Source organism: Nicotiana tomentosiformis, chromosome 8 (assembly GCF_000390325.3).
Source record: "Nicotiana tomentosiformis chromosome 8, ASM39032v3, whole genome shotgun sequence".
Lineage (NCBI taxonomy): Eukaryota > Viridiplantae > Streptophyta > Magnoliopsida > Solanales > Solanaceae > Nicotiana > Nicotiana tomentosiformis.
The window spans coordinates 96,095,223-96,111,928 of record NC_090819.1 but is presented as its reverse complement, the minus strand read 5'-3'; the positions used below and the strand labels follow the sequence as shown (position 1 = coordinate 96,111,928).

The window sequence follows — 16,706 nt, the reverse complement described above, 5'->3', positions numbered from 1 at the left end:
AGAGTTCACAAGGGTCTCAAATGGATCCCGAGCAGTGCTCACACTAGGGAGGTCGATAGAGAGAGTCTTAGTGGCCTTGGCTTTCAGCCGGCCAAGAGTGATAGATTCAGAATAGTGTAGGTAACCAATGAGAGTGAGAGAACAGTGATTAAGGGACAGAATTTGGAGAGATGCACTTGTATTTTAGAAAGCAGACATAACAAAGTTTCTTAAAATACAGAACATGCTAGTTAAGAGGGTCAACAAGACTTAGAGGCAGGTTGCTATTACAGGTTTAACACTTAGCAGAAAATAACATATTGGAAGAAAACACATTGAGAGAGTTAGAGGAGAATTATGTTTCGTGAGATTACAAGATTAACATACAAATGTGCATAATACCAAATAAGTCTAAGTAGGGAATTAACTTAGAAGGTTTAAAGCTTAAGGGTCCAAATTATGCTAAATATCCATCCCAAATCAAAAGACAGATATGTTAACTTACATCATGAAGCAAAATAGAGTCAAACATAGTAGGGAAACACAAATTAAGATAGCCATTCCAAAGGTCCCAAATAATCACTGAGGCTACAGAATCATGCAAACTAAAGACATGCCGAGGGACACATTAACAGGGGAAGCAAGTCATAGTTGATAGTGAAGGTCTTAACATAGATTAGAACGCATTACAAATGCGAGTCAGCTATTACAGGAATTCAGAATAGAGTAGGAATGAAACTCATGTCAAATAGTAAATGTAAACATTCAGGTGCCAAAACATTAGGCTAAATGAACTTAAGAGGGTCTAAACTATTCAAGGGAGGCATATTCAAATAACATCTCTCAAAAACTGAAAATTTTAGGTAAAAATCAAATGCTAAAGAGTTTCAGATCATAAGACAAGTTTAATGCTAACAAAGTTACACACAGAGATGGTCTAAGAACAAATTAGGTCATGAAATTCAGAGGCGTGAATATGCAAGACATAAACACAGAAGAATAAAATCATAAAGCCAGGAGACTTACCAGTTATCAGTTAAATAAACAGACAACAAGAAAGAACAAATTCCACAGTGCTCTGAATGTCAACAAAGAGCAAGAACCCAAATTCTTAGTACGTCAGAGTTCCCAAGGGCTTCAAATGAATCCCGGGCAGTGCTCGCACCAAGAAAAGTTGAAAATCGAATTCTGGTGGCCTTGGCTTTCAGCCGGCCAAGAACCAGAGTATAGAACAAGAGATTAAGAGAACAATAGAGTAATAGCTTCGATTTGTTTTGTGAATCCAGGTAATTAAAAAGTCTCTTTCAAATGGGAAAGGAGATGAGTTTATATAGTAGTAGAAATCAAACAAACAAATAAAAAAAATACTGTAAAATCAACATAAATAAGGAAATAATAACATGCAAAATCAGTAAAAGTTAGATTAAAGAAAAGTTAGGTAAACCCTATTTGACATAAATCGAAAATTGGCCGGATATCTTGGCTAATCGGGCCCATATAGCCTTGATATAAATGTATCTAGACGAAATATTTTCTGAATCCCAACGATTAGAACTGATTCCCTTTGATTTGAAGATTTGTACTTTGCCAAAAATAGAGCAAGTACTATGTAATACTAGAAAGAGGTAACCAGTAGAGAAGGAACATGGATATGGTAAGTAAATAACAGGTGAATCCCATGTCTAACGGGATTAGAAGAGGTATTGGTGAAGGGCGACGATTAGGGTTCTTCAGAGAGAGGCGAGACAGAGAGAGTTTAGAGGCGGCGAGTAGTGGAATTTGTCTCTAGGGTTTGGGGTATTGAGAGTATAAGGAAAATAAAGGGAGTATTGTGAGCCGTTAATCAACGGCTGAGATTTAAACAAGCTGGGCCGGGTTTTGGACTGGGTAGGTTCATTAGGTTGCTTGGGCTGCTGGGGTTATTGGGCCAAGGGTCTATTGGTCCGAAATTAATCCTAATTTTGGGTCAGATTTTAAAAATAGAAAATTAAGGGAAAATAATTTAATAATAAATTATAAAAAATATTATTTATGCAAAGTAATATTTTTAAATAATAGTAGAAGATTATATAAATGTAAGATATTATTTTGACCTTAAATAAAATGACAAATGCAAAAAATGAATTATAAAATACAGGCTATTATTGCAAGATTGTGCAAATGGCCTAAAAATACTAATGTAATTATAAAAAATAGAGTAAAATATCTGAAGCAAGTATAATAGATGCAAAATAATAATTTTAGGTAATTAAGTCATCATAAAATAATTTAAAGGAGTAATTAAAAAATATTCAAGTAATTTAAATGCAGAAAAATTAATTTTAAAGCTCTGAAAATTATGAAAAATTATAAAAAAAATGCTTGTATAGATTTGTAACTAAATAATAATGCCAACTGATGTTTTGAAAGTATATATACTATTCGAGAAAATATGAGGGCAAAATTGGGTATCAACAATAATAAATGTGCGATGAGTTGTAAAAAGTTGAAAAGAAAAAATGCTAGCTCAAATTGATGAACGATGAGCCTATTCAATCGATATTTATTAGTATTGAGGCACAATTCATACTAAAACATTGCTATCAAATGAATTTCAATAATAATATTCGACGACTTCAATTATGCAACTTTTTAAAAAATCAAATAACCGGCTGAATAGTAATTTCTTTTCTTAAATATATCAATAAAGTTTTTGCCTTCTTCAAGAAGTTGTTATTGAATGAGAGTAAGTATTTAGCGGAAGCTATATATACATAAATTCGATGAATACACCTTCATTCGGATGGCTAGTAGATCATTATCAATTTCATGGTGTACACCTATACATGAGTAGTACTTTATTTGTGATAGAGATGATAGTTGTTAAAATATTTTATCAATGTCTATAAATCACAATTACACATTCATGTCGATAGTAATATTCGATAACTTCATGAATTATGCCATTTTCTTATAAAATATCAAATAATCAGCTGGATAATGATTTCTTTTCTTGAATATGTCAATAAAGTTTTTGCCTTCTTCAAGAAGTTATTGTCGAATGAGAGTAGTATTTCGTATAAGCTATATATACATAAATTCGATGAATACACCTTCCTTCGGATGGCTAGTAGATCATTATCAACTTTATAGTGTACACCTACACACGAGTAGTACTTTATTTGTGATAGAGATGATAGTTAAAATATTTTATCTATGTATTTAAATTATAGTTACATGTTCGTGTACCCTTTGTCTCTTCGTTTGATTCAAAAATATAAGTCCTTTCATCTGTGAATTTGACCCAAAAATATATAGGTATTGTATAAATATAATTGTATTATGAAATTTAACACAATCATGTGTCAGATGATGACAATTTGATGTTTTAGTACATCATAAAAAATAATACACTCTATGAAAGCAGATTGGATTGAAGTAAGGATATTACTATCAAAAAAACATTATAGTGAGTTTTGGACCAATAACACATGTTGAAGCTTGATAAAATGAAAAAGAAGAAGAAAAAGAACAAAGATAGATTCTAGAAAGTGTTAAGTCACAAAGCGAAATGACTTTTGTAGAAATTTAACATGTATATATTAAACCATACATAAAACATATCAAACCCCAAAATGGAACATGAACTAGATATCATAAAGGCTCCTATCATAAATGAAGAAAAGTAGAAGAAAGCGAAAATGAAATAAAATTGTAGACCTACGAGTTGCAGGGAAAATGAAATAAAATCCAATGGACTTCTCGGGGAAAAGAAAAGTTTTAACTGAAACAAGAGAAATGTATTATAGTGATTAGAAAATTTGATGTAAACTTTTATAGAGTGAAATAAAGAATGTAAAAAAACTGCAAAAATATTCTTACACGGAGGAAGCTAAAAGAAATTTGTTACAATTTGTTGAGACTTTCAGTTTCAGCAGTTTCTGAAATAATTAAGACTATCCAATTATTACATCTACTTAATAGAGCAAATAAAAAGTTCAAAACAGTTTCAGTTTATGGCCATCTGAATGGCCACATTTTTATTTCTTTCGATTTTACTCTCATTTTGTTTGATCCTTTTTTATTCTCTTTATTAATTATATATTTATATTTTTGCATAAAAACATTCTTGAAATAATACTTGCTTGAAGGACAAAATAGTCGTTTAGCTTTTGATGTTTATTTTGATCTTTCAACTTTTAAATCTGTAGCTCACACTTATAATATATTATAATTAGCACCTCAAACTTCGTTTTAAATGCTATCACATAAAGTGAAATAAAGAAAATAGTACTCCATATATTAATTGTATATGATATTCTTTTCTTTTTAAAATTTTCCAAAAAAAGCATCTTTTAAAATTTTCATCTTGCCAACATATTCTTGTTATCTTAGAAATGTTATGACATACAGAGTAAAAAATATCGCGGTACTTCTGAATATGACAAGAAAATCTTTTTGTCTAAATTTTGTATTTATTATCTGATCAAACATCGCTATACAGAATAAAGTAGAAAAAAAAAAAAAGATTTTACAAATATAATTTGTTTATTGTTGTTTCCTGGGATCTAGCTAATGGAACATGTGGAAGAAAGAGGGAGGAAATGGACAAAAGAGAAGAGGTGGTAAGACTGCAAAAGGCAGAGAGTGTTAATGTGAGGTTCAACTTTATTTTATTTATTATATAATTCTTTATAAGTAAAGGTGTGAGTTAGAGTGATGCAGACAACACACTAACACATTACTGTATACTACAACGAGGGAGGGGACAGCCCTACAAAGAGTTGATCCCACGGCGTTTCGTCGTTCTTTTCTTGTTAAATTAATGGATTAAATTGGGTGACATTTTTCGTTTATGGAAAGTTAATTTAACTTGAGGGTACACTTTTTTCACCACTATACACTAACAGTTTAGAGTTGAATCTATTTCTCCAACATTAAGTACATTCTATTTTTCGCGTAAACTATTATAGTTGAGAATCTTTTAAAATATGATTTTGTTTATTAATACACGTCTATTGTCAGAAATAGAGTGCAATAACACACATAAAATTTTGAATATTAAAATTAGATATAAGAAGTGAAACTCTAGCAAATAGTTTGCAGTTGGGTTGTTGGAAGAACTTTAAAGAGGTATGCACTTCCATTTCGAAAAATGAAGGAAAATCTAGAGTAACTTTGAATGCTCATTGACTAGTGGATGTTAAGTTCTTAGCTTTTGGTGGTCATTGCAATGACCATATCTTAACTGCAAGAGTTGGCCCATCTTTTATTGAATGCTTCGAACGAGGATACAGCAATTTGAGATGTGCACTGCATCTAAGATTACTGCCTTCTATAGAGTTTTGTCAAATCAGACTTCTTTTCTTTACTATTTTATTTGTTAGGGTGGGGGAGGAGGGGAATGTGTAGGTAATTTCAAAAATGGAATTGTTTGTTCTTTTCCCCTTTTTATTTTGTAGGGGGGGTTCATTACTGTAGAGGATATGAGTTAAGAAAATTAGAAAGAAAGTTATAGAGGTTGCTATGTACAATGTTAATCTATGTTTAGTTAACAAATTAGGAAACAATATTGTATGGTCAAATTTAATAATCTGTCCAATTTAAGACCACATCTCAAAAATGATTTTTTTGGTAACTAATTTAATTTTATTAATAATCAAAGCAAATATTTACAACGCCATAGCTAAGCCAAGGTACATTGCACAAAGAAATGATCTCGTGTCTCCTCCTATGATTGGCATAATACACATTGTGTATTTACATTTATCCCCCATTTGTACAACCTATTAGCATTAAGAATTTTGTCATGCATCATCAGCCACATTATAAATTTTGCTTTTGGACGTGTTGCATTATGGAACATTAGGCTCTTCCATTCAACTCTTGGGTAGTCCCCAAGCGGGTCAAAGTATATTTGCCTTATCAGGATCTTCTTGGACATCTAATCATGTTGCAAGTTCCCTATGGACCCTCTAGCTTCAAATAGTTTACTCACCATCAAGCATGCTTGCTGGGGTCTTGGTACATTAGTAAACTGTTGTCTTTCGATGTAGTATGTGTGAATCCACCTAATCCAAAGTTTATCTTGTTTGTGAGCTAGGTCCCAGCATGTCTTGGCTATGGCTACCCTATTCCATATTTGCATATTGGTGAGGTTTAAACCCCCCTCCCTCCATGATAGTATCCTAGGAAGCTCAAATCTATTCAAAGACAAGGATGAAGCTTTGGAATCTCAAATAGTGACTTTTACAAGATGTCAAGCTAAAGAGTTGCAAAACAAGGTCATTAGACTTCAAGTGCAAATAATGAAGTTGTTTATTGGGAGCAAGGGCTCAAGGATTAAGGATGTGAAATTGGCTAGGTGTTACAATTATTTTATAGCATAAATTTATGTCCAAGAAGAAGAATATTGGATCCCAAGAGACATCATTTGAAGAAGGTCCTAATCAATCCACTTTTGGACCATTTTGGCATCTAAAATGTGCCCAAACTTGCAACACAATTAGTCCTACATGAAGTCACATTTTTATAATATAAAAAAGACTTACTTGATGTCAAAGAAGGGTACAATAGTCGTGATAGAAGTTGTGTGCAAGTTGGTGCCAAGTTGTTTGCAAATTTCCTTCAAGATTTTCAAGATTTTCAAAATTTCCAAGATTCTATCCAAGATTGCTTTTGGACTTTCAAAATCATATCATAAGGTACTTGGACTTTTTGTCCAAAGTAGTTAGGACTTTTTTTCTTTTTCAAGATTTCTAAAATTTTCAAGATTGATTTTGGACTTTCAAGATCTTATCTTAAGGTAGTTGAACTTTTGTCCAAAGTAGTTAGGACTTTTTTTCTTTATTTTTGTGGTAGAACTTCATGACTCCCTTTGTATATAAAGGGACGTCTTCTTTATTTTTAGGGGAGATTGTGATAAACAATATCAACAAAAATTGTGAAGATTTTTCTTGTACTCTTGTGTGTGGATACTCTTGGATTTATTCTTCAACCTTCAAGAATCAACTTAAGGTGGTAAGATTAAATCCTTTTCGAAATCTTAGATCACTTCTAGGTATTCAAGAAAGGTGATAAGTTTAGGCTTATTGTTGTTCTTGTTACTCTAAAGGGTCGGGTTTCACAATCTATCTCTTGTTTTTAATTCTCTACCAAAGGCGATTAGTTCTTCGTTAGCTGATTGTTATTGCTAGGATTCAACTTTAAGAATAGACTTCTTGAATTTAAAGTCGGTGCGCGCGGGATGCCATTTTTGGAACATCGTTTGGCTTGCTCGGTATTGGATTTGGCTTGTTATCTTTCTTGAATTCAATCTATCTTTAATTTCTGTCTTCTTTTTCGTTTCCCTATTTTCTTTTAGCTTCCGCACGTTTCTTGATTTACTTGTTTTTCTTTAGTAATTCTTGAATCCCCTATCGTATTGTTATCAAGTGGTATCAGAGCATAGGCTAATCAGGATTTTAATTTTGATAATTTTGGGTGGTTCTTGAGCAAAAAAAAAGATTAAAAAAACAAAAAAAAATAATAATCAGCCCAAAAAGTGTTATTGCTCATTATTATTTTTAGATTCAAGTATAATTTGGTTTTCAAGTCAAGAAAGAAACAAGAAGAGGGGATCCTAGTTCTTGAAGATTAAGGTAACTTCTTTCCTTATTCTTGTGGGTTTTAGGTTTCTTAAATTCTTTCCTTTTTCTTTTCTTAATAACCAATTCCTATTCTTCTTAGGTTTGGTTTTCTTTTACTTCTGTCTAACTCCACATTCTTATCACTAAGGTTTTGACTAGTAAGGTTTATTAATAAATCTAAAGATTAACGACCAAGAGTTGCTTTGAGAAAAAAAGGCAAGATAGGTGAGAACATTAGAGGGAAAGAGCCAAATTTAAAAGATACATATTTCTTCTAATCTATGTCAAGATGTCTCACATAGGTAGTTATAGCGAAAGGAGGCGAGCTATGACTCAACATCTTGAAAAGTCGAACTTACAATATACCGAATGGAAGGAAGACAATGGTAAGGTTATTTTTCAAACAAGAGATAAAGTGATATCTGCGATTTATGCCCTTAGAATTGACAAAATATTTGGCTATAACTTAATTAGTAGTTATATGGTTGAAAAATTGAACTTGCCTTGTGTTGAACATATTGAACCCTATATGTTGAAAGGAGTAAAGGTAGATAAAAGAGTGTTATTGCAATTCTCTATTGGAAGGTATGAGGATGTTATTTGGTATGATGTCATTCACATGAATAGTTTTCACATATTGTTGGGAAGGCCATGGTATGTCTATATAAGTGCTTCATATAGTATGAAAAAAACAGATACTCTTTTGAGGTTAATGGGAAGAAACTCATTCTTGGGCCTTTGACTTCCTCACAAATTTGTGAAGAAGAAAAGATTGGTAAAGAGAATATGAAAAAATATGAGAGAGAAAAGAATGAGAGGAGTAAGGGAGTGTATGTTGACATTCCAAGAGAGGAAAAAGGATAGGTTGTCTTGAGTGAAAAGAGTGAGATGTCAAGTGAGGTAAAGAGTGATCTTGAGAAAAATAAAAAGAGAGAAGGCAATGAGATAACAAACGTCAGTGAGGCAAAGAGAGAAAAAAGAGGGTTTGAGTGAAGAAATAGAAAAAAAAAACTTTAGTGAGAGAAAAGAGTCTAAGGGTGAGGAAAAAGTTAGTCTTGTGATAAAAGCCAAAAAGAGTGTAAGCAAGAAAAAGTTTTCTTTACTTCCTAACCCATTAACTCTTTCTTGTATTAATTCTTGTGATTTTGTGCAACCACATATTAAAAGACCTTTTGAAAGGGGAGGTGAGGCGCAAGAGATGGTGGCAAAAAATCCAATTGGATTCCAATATGAATTTAGGAAAATAAATTCTTATTGGATGGTGGAAGATAAAAGCTTGGTTAAATTCTTTGTTATTGAACCTTTTGACTATTTTGATCCTTATTTACAAGTTTATGATGTGGAGTTGCCTAAAAGCATTGCTAAGTTGGAGCCATTGAATAAAAGAATACAAGGTGACGATGTTCTATTGGTAAATAAGTATAAGTATGGTATGTATAATTGGTTTATTCGAATTCTTGGCCTTTCTAGAACATCTAAGGTATTTTTGGAGGTAATGACCTATACTCTTATTTTTTATGTTGGTGGCTTTATAATTTTTGTTGATGGTGATATTTCGATACATATCAAGTCATTAACTGTAATATCTAAGTTCAAGTGCAAGAGTAATTTAATGTCTTTTGAAATTCAGTATGACATAGATGATTATGTATTCCAACTTGGTGCAAAGAGATATGGAATTTATGAGAAGAAGTTTGCGAATGAGTTAAATATTTTTTCTTCTCTTATTCAAGTGTCTAATGAGTTTTCATGTGATAAATTGCTAGAATATGATTTTTGTTGCGTGATGTGGAGTCATTCTTCAAGTCATGTTCATTGTGAGCTTGTAAAAGTATTTGCTACTAGTAAAGAGGATATGCATGATTGTTGTGACGCTTGTGATCAAATACTCTTTCATGTAGAGGAATCCATGAGATTTGTAATTGTAGATAGTTGGCTATAACATAAAAGTGTCTTCTTTGATATATGTGGTAGAGATACTTATATTAAATGGATGTGTGGTCAATTTTTTATAATTTCTTTGTCATGTATACCTATGGATTACCTTACCGACAAGATCTAATTGCAAGTTCCATTGCATAATGCATCTAAGAGAGGTGTTTATTGTATTAATCTAGGTAGGCATAGATTTTATTGGTATGATGATGTCCATATACTTTATAAGGGAATATTTACACCTATTAGGATTAGTTGGGTTAAATGGACACATGATCACTATCTTGTTTTATTCCTACTATTTTTTCAGATTAGTGGATGCCATTTACTAGGCCGTATTTTCTTTTTCTTGCAAGGTCGAAATTTGAGGACGAATTTTTTTCGAGAAGAGGTGAATGATAGCATCCTAGGAAGCTCAAATCTATTCAAATACAAGGATGAAACTTTGGAATCTCAAAGAGGGACTTTTACAAGATGTCAAGCTAAAGATTTACAAAACAAGGTCATTAGACTTCAAGTGCAAATAATGAAGTTGTTAATTGGGAGCAAGGGCTCAAGGATTAAGGATGTGAATTGGCTAGGTATTACAATTATTTTATGACCCAAGTTTATGTCAAAGAAGAGGAGTATTGGATCCCACGAGACATCATTTGAACAAAGTCATAATCAGTCCACTTTTAGACCATTTTGGCACCTAAAATGTGGCCAAACTTGCAGCCCAATTAGTCCTACATGAAGTCACGTTTTTATAATATAAAAAGGACTTACTTGATGTCAAAAGAAGGGTACAATAGTCGTGCTAGAAGTTGAGTGCAATTGGTGCCAAGTTGCTTGGAAATTTTCTTAAGATTTTCAATATTTCTAAAATTTTTAAGGATCTATCCAAGATTGATTTTGGACTTTCAAGATCCTATATTAAGGTAATTGGACTTTTTGTCCAAAGTAGTTAGGACTTTCTTTCTTTTTCAAGATTTTTAAGATTTTCAAGATTGGTTTTGGACTTTCAAGATCCTATACGAAGGTAGTTGGACTTTTTGTCCAAAGTAGTTAGGACTTTCTTTCATTGTTTTTGTGGTAGAGTTTCGTGATTCCCTCTCTATATAAAGGGGTGTCTTCTTTATTTTCAGGGGAGATTATGATAAATAATATCAACAAAACTTGTGAGATTTTTCTTGCACTCTTTTGTGTGGCTACTCTTAGATTTATTCTTCAACCTTCAAGAATCAACTTAAGGTGATAAGATTAAACCCTTTTCGAAATCTTAGATCACTTTTAGGTATTCAAGAAAGGTGATAAGTTTAGGCTTATTGTTGTTCTTGTTATTCTAAAGGGTCGGGTTTCACAATCTATCTCCTATTTTTAATTCTCTACCAAAGGCGATTAGTTCTTCTTAGCTAATTGTTGTTGATAGGATTCAACTTCAAGAATAGACTTCTTGAATTTAAGAAACTCTTTCTTGAATTCAATCTATTTTTAATTTCTATCTTCTTTTTCGTTTTCCTATTTTCTTTTAGCTTCCGCATGTTTCTTGATTTTCTTATTTTGCTTTAGTAATTCTTGAATCCGCTATCGTGTTGTTATCACCCCCACTCCCCTCCCGCCTTAGGTAGATAGACCATATCCCGAAGTTAATAGAGCCTTCTTTGTGATTACATTAGTTCTCTGACCAAACATAAGATCGACATATACCCTCAACTGTTTTTATCACATTAGCAAGGATGATAAACAGTTGTGCCCAGAAAGCTTGAATCCCAAATAGCACGCTTTGAACTAATTGGACCCTACCAACATGGGATAGCTTCCTTGCAGTCCATGAAAAGATTCTTGCTGTAATTTAGTCTATTTGAGTCTGCCACTGCATGATACTCATCTACTTTGTAGACAAAGGAACCCCAAGATATTTGGAAGGAATGTCTCCAGCAATGAATCCCAGATGAAGTAGAATCTTTTGTTGCTATGATGTTATGACTCCTCCAAACTACACTGCACTTTTGTTCTGATTTGCTTGCAAGTCAGATACTTAAGTGAACTGCAGGAACTTTTGGTATATTGTATTCACTGATACAATATCACCTCTAGCAAAGAGCAATAAGTCATCAACAAAATACAGGTGTGTTATCCCTAGTTTAGAACATCTAGGATGGTATTTTTACTCTTTATTGGCCTTGAGATTTTGCAAACTCCCGCTCAGCTATTCCATAACCACTACAATAGATTAATTGACAGTCTGTATGCATTCCATGACCCATGAGGTGAATAGCTGAGGAATTCCCAGCTCCTCCATGGCTTGTTTCAAATAAGGCCACTCAACAGAATCATAAGCCTTCTGGAGATCTATCTTGATTATGCATCTAGGAAAGATATGTTTTCTGGAGTAGGCTTTAACCAATTTATGTGCTAGGATGATATTATCTGCAATATTTCTATCTGGTATAAGCCCAGCCTGTGAATCACTGATAACAGTGGAGATGACAACCTGGAGTCTTGAAGCTAGGATCTTGGAGATAAGCTTATATAGAACTATGCAACATGAAATTGTTCTGAATTCATTAACTGTCTTAGGCTTGGCAGTCTTGGGCACTAGGTGATAGCTGTACAATTTATAGATCTGTAGATACTCCATGTAGTAAAGAATCTGTAATAGCTTCAGTGACTTCCTTCTTAATGACATTCCATGCTTTCTTGAAGAAGTAGGCATTAAATCCATCAACACCTGGGCTTTATCATTACCAATAGAGCATAAATCCTTATAAATCTCATGCTCAGTGACATCCCTACATAATAAGACTCTCTATTGTTGTGATAAGGTAGGGTCTTTTTTCACTATCTCCTTGTCAATTGCTAGTAAACTATGGGCAACTGATCCCATCAATCCTTTATAAAAGTTTAATATTTCATCTTTGACGACTTCATGATCATTTAGCGTATCTCTTATAAGAGAAGTTAACTCTAATATCTGATTCTTATGTTGCCTTTCCTTGATCACTGCTGCAAAATACTTGGATTTAGAATCACCTAGTTTTATCCACTTTGCTCTAGCCTTCTGCTTTAACGCACCTTCCTCCAACATGTCCCATTTCTCTAGATTTTTCATAAGATTCCTTTCTTCTATTAGTAGATCATTTGTGCATTATTTATGGATTCTTCCTTGCATAGTAATAAGGTCTACCCTAGCTCTTTCAATCTTCTGGTTGATATATTTGAACTCTTGAGTATTTAGCTTCGTGAGTAGTGGCCTAAGAGATTTCAGTTTTAGCCAGATGTTGTTCATTTTCTTGTGACTTAATTTTTGACCCCAGCTTTGTTGCACAATGTTCAGGAAGTATACATGGCCTGCTCACACATTAAAGAACTTAAAGGGTTCTTTCCCACTTCTCTATTGTAGTGTTAGTTTTAAGGTCATGGTGAAGTGATCAGAAATGTAAGGCATGCCACAAGTAGTACATATATGGCCCCATGTCATCATCCATTCATAATTCCCAAATACCTATCTATTCTACTCCATATCTTATCCGATCCAAGTTGTTTGTTGGACCAAGTATAATACTCTCCTTTTCATGCCAGTTTAGTAAGTCCTAGTACTTGTATACAATTAGTATAATCTCTGATCTCTGCTATGTTGATTGTACAACCATGTATTATATCTTGTGTGTACAAGATTGAGTTAAAATCACCACCTATCAGCTATGGTTTAGAAACTCCTTCAACTACCTCAGTCAGGTTATCCTATAGGAGTTTGATTTGTTCAATAGTATTATAACCATATACTATTGTCAGGTAACAATAAATACCCCTTGCAACTCCCTTAACTGAATAATGAAGTATTTGTGCTTCTGCTCTAATCAAGGTGACTGTATAATAATTAGAATCCCACAAAATCTAAATTCTTCCATTAAAAGCATGGCTATAATTCTGCATTGTATCCCAGCCAGGGGCAATATGACTACTTATTCTACTTGCATTGTGCTCTTTAACTCTAGTCTCAACAATACCAGCTAGTTTTATATTATTGGTTTTCAAGTAATTTTTCATCTGTTTCTGCTTGTACCATTTATTCACACCCCTGACATTCCAAAATAACCAAGTCATTATATGTTATGATTGTCTCCTCTTCTATCTAGAGGTGGGGACTGACTTACACCATGACCCCTTTTTGAAGCCACCATTTTATTTCTGCTTGTAGAAGGTGATATCATACGAAACTTTATCAAGTTCAGTGCTGGACTAACCATTTCCTTATCTTTACTTCTTTATAAGTCTGGCTTCTCTGGCTTAACTTCTTGTGGCTGCGAATTCTTTTATGCCTCTACTTGAGAATTAAGTTGGCTTTGTTGAAGTACAATGGAGATCCCATTTTAATTTCCTTGAGGCTCTGTTTCTACTACCATATGTCCCTTAGTTATCCGTTCGTAGGTAACCTTTTTTGGTTCTCTTCTTCTTCTAGGTTGCCCATCTTGTTGCATTTTAGGGCCTTGTTAGTTAGCACATTTATGCCTAATAGCTTGGCATTTATCACAGTAGATTGGTTTTTACTCATACACCAACTTTTGCTGAAATTGCTAACCTCTAGGATCCATCATAGTGACTTCTGTTGGTAAGGTTTTGGTTACATTAGTCTCTATTACCATCCTCGCATATGAGATATATGTTTGCTTGGTGGTACATTCGTCAGCAAATAGTGGCTTCCCAATTGCACTAGCAATCTTACTTAAAGATTCACTCCTGCAACAATTCATTGGGAGCTTAGGTTGGATCACCCACATTGGTATTTCTGTAAGGAATTCCTTACTCAGATCAAAATCAGGTGTCCATGGTTTCCGGATGATTGGCCTGTTGTTGATGGTGTAAGGACCAACATAGAATATTTTATGCATATCAACCATCAACTGAAACTTAATAACATAGTACCCCTCCTCAAGCAGGAATAAATCTGGTTATGCAATTTTTGACAAGAGGGGTTGCTCCGATGGTAAGCAACCTCCACTTCCAACCAAGAGGTTGTGAGTTCGAGTCACTCCAAGAGCAAGGTGGGGAGTTCTTGGAGGGAAGGATGCCGAGGGTCTATTGGAAACAACCTCTCTACCTCATGATAGGGGTAAGGTCTGCGTACACACTACACTCCCTAGACCCCACTAGTAGGATTATACTGGATTGTTATTGTTGTTGATCTACATATCTCTTCATTGTATTATACCCAGAATTGTCCCTAATTATGTACGCGATCATAACACATCTCCATTTCTCTTCCTCTTCTGCAACATCATGTAATTCCACCTGCACCATTGTTTGCCCATCCACTATTTTTGGTGGAATATATCTGAGTGCCATTCCATATGTTGCTGCCCTATTTTGTTGAAACAAGCTTGTCCAAGGCTTGGGCTTCCGACAGTAGCTTTGCATGTTTCATTGATGTGTACTTGGATTTTCTCACTCTCAATCAGGTCCATGTTAGGTCCAAGTGTATCAATTTTGCTTATATTGTCCTACTCATGTACTTTCCCCTTGTTTATATTATCACCAGTACCAATCTCCAAATTAGGGCTAGCTACAAGCACTGTTCCATTGGTTTTCGCAGGAGAGTTCTCCTTGTTTGGTTGTTCCTTCTGATTAATTGATGGAGAATCACTGAGATTTAGTTTCTTGCTTACCCCAGTGGCCCTCGATGTTGATCTGATTTCCATTGAACTCATCGTCATTCCCTGCATTTTCGGCGTCGTCATAGCTTGTTCCTATGGTGGATTCAATTTTCCAGCTTGTGTTCTAGTACTTACTGAGCTCCCGAAAGCAATTATGGGTAGTTTTTAGGATCTTCCTCGTCCACGACCTCGCCCTCTTCCCATGGCAACCGCACTAGTGCACGTTAACTAACGTGCGCTTATATATATATATAGAGAGAGAGCGCGCAATAAAGTGTTGTTTTATCGAAAAATGATTTCTTCTTACAATTGGTCAATCTTTTTTCTCTTCAAGCTAATCTTTAGCTTTTTAAATTTTTTTCCCTAAGTGAAATTCAGGCCTAAGGTGACGTTTAACATTTTTATCAAAATTTAGTGGCTAATGAATTAACCTAACTTTTTGCTTCTTCTTCTTCAGGATATAAGCCTAATAAGGTAGCCATTAAAACCTAAGTACTAAGTACTTGACAATGTGCTTGAAAGCGAAGGAGGAAACTTTCCAGGGGGACAGAGCCATCTGTGTATCACTTTGGAATCATTTGAGTCTTATATATTATAGTTGAGTTTATCATTTTCCTATCACCTATGTAAGACAACAGTTTTATTACGTATTTACGTTCTATCGCTATTATTTCAGAACAAAATTTGGTTCTCCCGTCTAAATAGAAAGATCATTCGAGAACAGTGCTCTATGTCTTATAACTAGGGGTAGTTTTGGAATAGAATTTCTTTCTGAAAGATATTGGTTAAGAAGGGAGGATTTGAAATAAGTTGAAGATAGGGAAATTGATTAAAAAATGAAAAAATAAAAAGGTATTGGAATATTTCTAACCATATAAAACATTTTGCAACGAACTGTATTGATCGTTTCCTCCTCATAAATGGCCACTTCCTTGATGCTTATTGAATTATATGCCACTTTCGCAAGTTATTCATTAACAAGTGATTGCATTCTTATCATCTTTAAATCTTAATTTGCAGAAGTTTTTCTTATCTTTGATTAAATAGTATAAGTATTCATTTTGTTAATGACTAATTTATTAGATGCTATGCCTTGTTGTATATATAATTTCACCTTCTTGTATCCTAATCACATCACATCTTTGTTCATTGTTTTCTTGCATTTATTCATGTAGAGCATACTAAGGACAATTCTCATAAAAGATGTAAATACGAGGTTGTTGAATGTTGAAGAGGGATTTTTGAATACTCTGCTTTTTCCTCGTGTTTGCTTAAGATACATACGATAAAGGTGTCAAAATTAGTTCAGATTTAGACAACTCACATATGAAGATCCAATATTGGATAACTTGAGTGAGCGACATCATTTAATGTGGGTCTAACTTGGTTTGAAACGTCAAAGTTTGAAGTAATATGGATAAAAAAGGACAGCCAACTTGGTCGATTCGTAACCTTGTAGTTTGACCAAAAATAGTTATCACTCCAGCTAAAAGATTTAATGTTCCAACCCGTTAATCAACTAGTATTTAAAACTTATTGATCCGATTAA

At 33.7% G+C, this 16,706-nt stretch overlaps 1 long non-coding RNA gene across 1 annotated transcript; it reads left to right on the top strand.

Annotated features, from left to right (window-relative positions):
- Window positions 1–11,185: 11,185 nt before the first annotated feature.
- LOC104102579 (uncharacterized) lies at window positions 11,186–15,878 on the top strand. The gene is made up of 2 exons (XR_687724.4): window positions 11,186–11,631; window positions 15,615–15,878. It is a non-coding gene; the product is annotated as an uncharacterized lncRNA (long non-coding RNA).
- The last annotated feature ends 828 nt before the right edge of the window (window positions 15,879–16,706 follow it).